General features: G+C 45.1%; 1 pseudogene; it reads right to left on the bottom strand.

The window, feature by feature from the left end:
* Positions 1-1,152: 1,152 nt before the first annotated feature.
* On the bottom strand, positions 1,153-8,868 carry LOC134385804 (toll-like receptor 2; annotated as a pseudogene).
* Positions 8,869-9,069: the final 201 nt, after the last annotated feature.

Genomic DNA, 9,069 nt, shown 5'->3' with positions numbered 1-9,069 from the left:
CGTGTAAGAATGAAGGGACGCAGAGGGGCGTGAGGCCTGTCAAGGCGCAGAGGCCGGACCCCGGGTCAGGGAGCGAGGGTCCCGGCCAGACCCCAGTACTGAACCTTTCCCGCTTCTGAGCCACGGTGGGTGGTGACCGAAGTCCAATCTTCATAAGTCCCCCCCTAGAAGTAACCAGCGAGCGCGGATACACCCCTGCAAGACGCTAGCTTTCAACTTCACGGGCTGCTTGAAAGCCTTTCCTGGTCCTTGTCACCCCAGCACAGAGCCGCCAGCGAGAGGGAAGCCCCAAGGGGAGGACCGGGGCCACCGCCCCCCTCGGTGTCCCGGGGGACTTGGGCGCCAGCAGCCTGCGGCCCAGCAGAAGCTCCCCGTGGCGACGCCCGCCCCCCACCAGGCGCGCGCCACGGCCCGTCGCACACGGACGCGCGGGGTCCTTCCCTTTCCCGGTGGCCCCGTTCTGCCAGGACCGACCTCTCAGCCCGGCCTTCGCAGGTGTCCGTGTTCCCGCTCAGGGCCGCGCCAGCCTCGGCGTCCCGGGGCCGCTGCTCTTCTCGCCGCCTGCGCCGGGACCTGAGCCGCTCGGCTGGGGCCTGAGTGCAGTCGAGTGGGAAGCCGGGTCCCCTCCGCCCCTGGCCCACCCGAGCCGGGGAGGGGCGCAGAGGGGACGCGAGCGGCGCCGGCAGTCAGGGCCCGACGTACCTGCGGAGACCGCCGGGCCGCGCCTTCCCGTTGCCACCTGCCGGCCCCGTGGGGACTGGGAAGTGAGGGACAGGGGAAGTGCGCGCGCAGGACGAAGGCAGGCGCGGGGGCCGCGCGCCAGGCGGCAGTGGCCCGGCGGCCGCCCCTCCGGACGGGCGTCGTCAGCTGACCGCGACTGCCGGGGCCGGGCCGGGTCGCAGGAGGGCGCCGGGGGCCGGGCGGCGATGCGGGGAAGGGACAGCGGGCGCTAGCGGCCCCGCGTGGGGGTTCCGCGAGCGCTGAGGCGGCTCCGCAAGCGAGCACGAGGCCGAGCGCCCAGCCGGGCTTTGAAACCTCACATCGCCCCGCAACACGCCGTCTTTAAACCCCACTGCCGGTGCCTCCCCGTCCTCGGAAGCCCGCCCTCGGCTCGTGAGTCCCGCTTCTTTTTCCCTGGTTTCAGCACTTAGTTCACCGGCCAATACACGTCCGGGGCCCTCTGCCCCCCAGCGTCTGCGCTCGCCTGCGGTGAAGTAGTTCACCGGTCGCGGTCCGGACCCACAGGACTGCCCCTTGCCGGAGGTAGCCGGAAGTAACCGGTGACAGCAGCCCAGGGCTTTTCTCTCCCCAGTCCTGTGACACCGGCTGCCGGCACGCCGTCCCTGGCACCGACAGCCCACCCCTGTGCGCGACACGAGTCGGGTTTGAAGCGAAGTCCTCCCTGCTCCTTTGCGCCCTGTTTCTCAGAGTGATTCCAAAAACAAACACAAAAACTAGTTTATCTCAGGCAGTGAGGAATACTTAGGAGGAGGTGGCGGGAGGGGGATTACCTTTTAGAATTAAACTGCCTTAGTATTGGTAAACCACCTTTTATATTCATAACTACATTTGATCTTCACAAACTGAGATTTGAAGGAGAGCGTTCTAGCTCCTCTTCCACACACAGAAATGTCATGCAAATCATCAACGACAGAGAAGTCCAGCTCGTACCTGCACCACTCGCTCTTCACAAAGTTCTCAGAAAGCACAAAGACAGTTTTGTGGCTCTTTTCAATGGAGTCGATGATATTGTCAATGATCCACTTGCCAGGAATAAAGTCTCTCTTATGCAGACACAGCTTGAAGGGGGGATTGAAGTTCTCCAGCTCCTGGACCATGAGGTTCTCCACCCAGTAGGAATCCCGTTCACTGTAAGAAACAAATGCATCATAACAGATGTCCCTGCTGGGAGCTTTCCGAGGCTTCCTTTTGGCCTGGAGCCAGGCCCACATCATTCTCATGTACCACAGTCCATGGAAACGGTGGCACAGAACCCCGATGAGCAAGATCAACAGGAAAAGCACACAGCACATGCCAGACACGAGTGCTGCCCTGTGGCATTCTGAAACTGAGAGATGGGTGTCCTGAACCTGCTGGCCCCTCACGTGGGACGGAGAGTCACACAGGTAGTTTTCTGGCCAGTCAATCAGGACCTCAGCCAGGGCCTGCTGCTCCTGAGTGAAGGACAGGAATTCACAGGAGCAAATGAAATTGTTGCCACCAGCTTCCAAAGTCTTCAGTTTGTGAAAAGAATCAAGTTGCTCCTTAGAGAAAGTTTAATTTTCCTGCTTACTCTCAGAGAGGAAGAAAGCATCTGGTAGGGTCTTCAACACAAATCTGAAAATGTAAGTTCTTTAGGTTGTTTCTAAATAAAACATTATATTGCTAACGTCTAATAAGCCTAGTGTCTGGGAACTACTGTAAAATTGTGTATTTTTGTGTTAGATAACTTTGGGTATTCCAGCCTTTCAGGCCACTGTTAGGTGTTAGGTAAAGAACCAAGTATACACTGACCAAGATCAAGGTTAGTCAGTTTCTCTAGAGTAAGCAACATGTTCCAGAGATTGTAGATTATTTGTTTTAAGTTTAAGATATAGAAGGAGCTCCAGGCATCCTTATGAAATGAATGCTTCAGGTATTCTTCAACCATCAAACTTTCACTGAGATTCAAATGTCCTGGTGATTTTAGATATTGTGACAAAGATATGCTTTTAAGCAGATCTTGGCACGTTCAACTGCATATCTGTAATTAATATAAAAGCAAAAGTGTGTCTTTAAATTTCTGTCATGGTGGAAAATTCCCGTAACTAAGCTCTGTTATTATATTTTCTGTTGGGCCTGGTCTATTCGTGGGATCTCAGCTGTCCTATTTTCCATTTTCCTGATATATAGTCTTCCAGGTCTACCTCCAAAAACTGGTTTGCAAATCCTATTGTTTTATTACTTTAGCTTGTCTAAATATTAGTTTTCTTTATTATGAGCCTGACTGTAAGGTTCTCCTATTTCCTTTCATCTCCTATGAAAAGCAGTATTTCTCACTTCCAAACTCTTTTGAAAACTTGAAAGATCAAACAAAACCTCTCAGAGTAAAATTGACTACTTCACATGTCAACTCGAGAGACTGACCTACACTTATTTCAGACATCTTGGTTCATATCTCTGGGGATTAAAAGCATCAGTCTTAATTCAGAACAAAAGGCCCATAAAAATCCTGCTTGTTTGTTTTAATTTAGAGAACTTGTTAATATTGCAAGAATCTAAAATTTGGGAAAATGGGAAAAGAAACAGAGAAAGAGATTTTCCTGAAGTCTTTGATGGACTATCCCAGAAACAAAGGGCCAAACCATGAAGATGCTTAATGAGGTAAGTTGTTATAGGATGGATTGAAATACACAAGACCCCCAAACACAAAGTACATAGCTTTTATTTGTTGCAAGAATTCTGTTAGACTATTGTATTAGTCTGTTTATGTTGCTTATAAAAAAATACCTGGAACTGGGTGATTTATAAAGAAAACAAAATTTATTTTCTTACAGTTTCTGAGGCTGGGAAGTCCAAAGTCCATCTGGTGGTGGTGACAGTGACCCAGGAGCCTCACATTGCAAGATGGTGGAAGCAGAGAGAGCAGAGAGAGAAAGAGACAGACTCTCCTCTTTCTCCTTCTAAAGCCCTCAGAACTATGCCCCCGACCACCATTTTTAATCCATTCCCTATGGCAGGGTCCTACAATCTAATCACCTCTTCAAGGCTCCACCTTTCAGTTACCATAATAGGATTTCTCACCCTCTTAACAATCACAGTGGGGGCCAAGTTTCTAACACATAAAACTTGGGGGACACAATTCAAGCTTCAATGAGTTTTGGGGGGACATAATTCAATCCACTACAACTATGGAAAAGGAGCTTCCAGATTCACACAAATCTGCTGAATACAACTGGAAATTAATGTCATGGGGACATGGGTTTTGTTCTCCCTTCTGCAGTGAAGTATCTCAGCCCCTAGAACATAGTAGGCACCCAGACAATACTTGTTGAGTGGTAGATTGACTCGTGTTTTCAGAGCATTTGTTAGGCCTAGAGAAATGGAGTATAAACATCCAAAGTGGCCATTGCAAACACAGGGGGCTGCAAGGGAGGTAAGCCTCCATGGTAGCCACTTGACTGCTTTCCCACCCCCAGCACACAGCAGCTGTCCTCATTTAAAGATGGGAATGAAGAAATATAGTGCACCATTTTTACCCATATGGTCAGACAAAACCGTGAGTGACTGGTATCATTTTAATATCTGTAAGGGTTGTATGGCCTCTTCAGGCAGAAGAATATGAAAAGAAGACAGAATTTTATCAAATTCTAAGTTTTTAAAAAAATTATTGATTGTGTATATTCATGGGGTACAAAGCTGACCATCACCACCTGTGCCCAAGATGTGATGGTCAGATCAATACTATCAGCATGCCCATCACCACAAATTGTAATTATTCCCCATTCAAGTTCTAAGTTCTTTGGAATCCTCAAAAAATATATTGAAATATCTTAAGAGCCAAATAACTGCTAAATCCAACCAGGTGGTCTGGTGGTCTGGGTAAGGGTTGCTGACTTCCATGTAGATGGAAAAAATGAATCATTGTATGACTTGAACCCAGGGACATGACTATGTGACTGTTGCCTTCTTTCGGTTCGGTTCTTATTATTACATATAACTAGGGTTTGGTGTGTACCACTCAAGGTCATGGACAAGAATACTGCCAGCTTCCCAACCAGTATTGCTGGCTAATTACCTAAGAAAAAATTCCCCCAAATTATGTATGATGATGTAAAGGTTTTCTATGTGTGTGTAAATACATTTCAAAGCCTGGGAGGTTGCTACACTCTTACAGTTGGATGGACAGTCATATTTGGCCCAAAAAGTGTCTGGGTGCAACTTCTGGAAGATTTATAATTAATGTTCATATTAATATTTTGTGTTAAGGAATCTGTGGATAATTAATTTTTTAAGACTTGTCATGTTTAAAAGAATTTGACCTCAAGAGTTGGAACCAGCCCAAATGTCCATCATCTGATGACTGAATAAAGAAACTGTGGTATATCTACACAATGGAATTCTACTCTGCTATAAAAAAGAATGAAATACTACCATTTGCAACAACATGGATGGACTTAGAGAAAATTATATTAAGTGAAACAAGTCAGGCACAGAAAGAGAAATACCACATGTTCTCACTTATTTGTGGGAGCTATAAATAAATAAATACATACATACACAAACAAATCAAGGGAGGGGGAGAAGACAGAATAACCACAAAAAATCTTAAGTCAAGTGAACAGATATGATGTGGAGGGGGAAGGGGATGGGGCGGAGAGAAATGGATAAAGTGGCATGAAAATCAACTACAATGTATAGTAAGTAAAATAAAATAAAATAAAACAATTTGGCCTGTTATAGTAAAGGCCAGGCTTGTAATTCCAATTTAAAACGTGTACTTTATTTATACTTGTGATTTTAAATTAAAAATTGTCTGTTTGTAGAAAGATGTACTGAAATATTTATATTATATATTGAAACATTTAAGAGAGCTTAAAGCTCATCATGTCTAAAAGTTTATCAATTATATAAGAGTTATTTAAGAACTTAGGAACATTTAGACAACTAAGATACTTAAAGACAATATCAAATGTTTTACGTTTATAAATGCAGTTCAAAATTTTTAAAAGTTTAATTAGCTAAGTTAGTAAGCAGGACCAAATGTAAGCCAAAGTTCCTTTTGAACTGATTTTTTAAATTTTGGTAGATTTATAAATAGCAAGTCAAAACTAAAAGCTTAAGGAAGGACAGGTTTATAAATATGTAAATTTAGTAATTCAAATATGAAATCATAAAGCCATAGTAAACTTCTGAATTATCTCCTCTGCAGACAAAAATTTTCAAAGGCATTTAAAAAACAGCCAACATTGACAAGATAAATGTTAGTCTCTAAAGAAACTAATTGCCACATCCTTCCTTCCTCCCCACAATGACTGCTGCTCGTCCTCTCCTCCTGGCAACCCCAGCCCTTCCTCTAGCCTGAATTAGTTATGGACGCATCTTCCAGGCTGTTCCTGTGTGTCCTGCCAACATCTTCTCTGCCTGTCTTTCAGCTATGGTTCTTTGAACTTTGAACCACAGGTACAGAGATGACTGTGCATACATTATTAGCCTTTTAACAATTCTAACCCGCTTAGATTACTAAGAGATTATTTGTGCTAAATCAGTGTATATGATGAGTTTAAATCTATTTTTTCATGATGGTGTTCCACAAAAAGCATCATCAGATCCAGGAATTCTCCTCCCTGTTCAAGTGTGAAAATCACTGACTGTTACCTCCCCAATCTTTTATTTAAAAAAAAAAAAAACATTTCCTCTGAGGCTCTGGGCTCATGCCATTTGACCATACCATCCTCATGCCCTCCTATCTCTGTCATCATCTGCTGACCTCCTAGTTAATTCCTCTCACATTTTGAAGACTTTGGCACCTGCTCATAGTCTTCCTCATCCCAAGATCTTCCAGGAACCCAGGTGGCTTCAGTGTCCACAAAAATGACCTTACCTGACACCCTGGTCTCCCAGTTCCTTTACCTTCTCCTCTGCAGGCCTCTTCTCCTCTACACCACTTCAGTCACACTCTGAACTTGGTCTTTACCTACAGTTGTCCAACCTTCAAAATAATTCATTCAAACCTCCCACATTGTGATCAGAGTCCACTGATCCTTCCTCTTTCCCCAATCTATTTATCATCTCCTTTCTTACCAGGCAAACACTTTGTGCAATCTGGGGCTCACAGGAGAAGGGTTAGCAAATGCCTGGGTTTCCTGTTCTCTCAGCAATGAATGGAGAGACATACTTGGCTCCCAAATTTCTAATTATACCGAGAGGGATCCTGCCCCTTTTTTACAGGGGAAAGAACAGCCTGGATGTGTCCATCAGATAGTCTGAACATGAATGCCAGCTTCTCAGGAGGTGCTGGGTGTGGACCACCCTAGGGAAGTTCAGATAATACACAGGCCTTCTTACTGGCTTTTGGAAGAGCTTCCAGGCTTCAGAATCTCCATAACATCCTTGTGAAAACCAGAGACTCTCTTGCCATTGGTGTTGCCAAACACCGGGTGGAAGGTCTCCAATCTCTATAAGTCTTCCCTGCTCTTTGATATAAATAATTAGTATTTTCTCAATATAACTAACGTAAAATACTACACAAAACATCTTAAGCTCTCCCACCCTTAAACCAGATTGCCACTTCTAACGCTTTACCAAATAGAAATTTTGGAGCCACCACTGTCTCTTTTCCTTCTGTCCCTGTTTCTCCTGTGTGACAAAATTCCAAACCTGAAAGAACCCTACTGCTTGCTTTCTTAGAGACCAGGCACTTCATTACACTCTGGACCAACCAGCCTGCACTGTCCACAATGATATGTCCAGCCTTCTCCACTCTCCTCCAGCCACTGGCAGTCTCTGCCTCCTCACATCCTCTGTGGAGATGACTTTGCCTCTTACCTTACAGAGAAAATTAAAGCCATCTGGAGAAATCTCCCCAACTTGCCACTCCCCAAATCCTTCTGCCCACACCCATCCTCCTCCCTCCTGCCATGCAGAAGAAGGGACCCATCCTCCTAGTATGGTCAGTTCCCCCTTGTCCAATCTAGAAGTGCTGCTAATTACCCCTTCTCTCTTTCCTATTTTCTACCACTTCATCTCACCCAGATCATTCCTACCTATATTTATCCATGCTCTAGTCTCTTCCGTATTTACTTTTAAATACACACAATAACAAAAAGAAATTGATCTCGCTCAAACTTCTCTCTTTTTCTTCCTCTCTCCCCTCTGTAATCCAGCTCCTGTAAAGAGTTCTGTCTTTACTGCTCTGTCTCCTCTCCTCTCACCCAGTCTTCACTCTATTCAAATCTGGCTTCTATCCCTATCACTCCATGTAAGTGGCATTCACAAAGGTCTTCAGTGACCACTGTGTTGCTGGCTGTCCCAGACATTTTTTAGTCCATATGTTGCTTAACCAGTGAGAGCAGATGTTGTTGCTGACCACTCCTTCCTTCTCAAGACATTCTCTCCCTCTGCTTCCATGACCCCACATACTGAGTTTTCCTTTTCAACTCTCCTTTTTAAGCTTAGCCTTCCCTACCCCATTTCCCAAGTCTAGGTCCCAGGCCGCATTTCACTGCCTGCTTTCTTTTTAAGGAATCTCATTTATGCCCAGCTCTATGTCAGTACCTTTCAAATTTAAGTTTCCTGCTTAGACATCTCATCTGAGCTCCAGAACTTGGTAGGCAACTGCCTCCTGGAGACATTTGTCCACTTGGGTATCTCAGGCCATGTCCACTTAACATGTCCCCATCTGAGCTCATGATATTTCTTGCCAAGGCTGGTCCTCTTCTGGTGTTCTTTATTTCAACATCCATCTAGATGCATCTGCTACAGCACTTAGTCCTGCTGATCTTACCTGGAATCCATCCACCTCTTTTTATCCCTACTGTCATCATCCTGGTTCAAGCTCCCTTCACCTCTTGCTTGCAGTATAAAGATGATCTCCTAATTGGTCTCATCTATTTTGCCTTCTCTACACAGTATCTAGAGCTGCCCCACCTGGCTAAAATAATGGGAGCCACAAATGCGAGCCACGTACGTAATTGTAAATGGTCTAGGTGCTACATTTTAAAAGGTTAATAAGAAACAGGTAAAATAGATTTTAATTATATTTTACTTACCCCAAAATATTATCATTTCAAGATGTAATCAGTATTTTAAAATTAATGATATATTTTATATTCTTTTCTTCATACTGTATCTTTGAAATCCAGTGTGTACTTTACACTTACAGCGCATCTCTGCGAAGAACAGCACCATTTCACGTGTTCAATAGCCATGTGTAGCTAGTAGCTACCATTATCAGATCCTAGAGGTCCAGAACAACCTTTTCACAGCACAAATCTGATCATTTCACCCATACCCAACCTCATGTTTCAAACTCTTCTGTGGCATCCAGTTGCTCTTAGGATTGGGACCCGATACTTAACACAGCCAACA

This window comes from Cynocephalus volans, chromosome 9 (assembly GCF_027409185.1).
Source record: "Cynocephalus volans isolate mCynVol1 chromosome 9, mCynVol1.pri, whole genome shotgun sequence".
Classification (NCBI taxonomy): Eukaryota; Metazoa; Chordata; class Mammalia; order Dermoptera; family Cynocephalidae; genus Cynocephalus; species Cynocephalus volans.
This window is presented reverse-complemented; position numbering and strand designations above follow the sequence as displayed.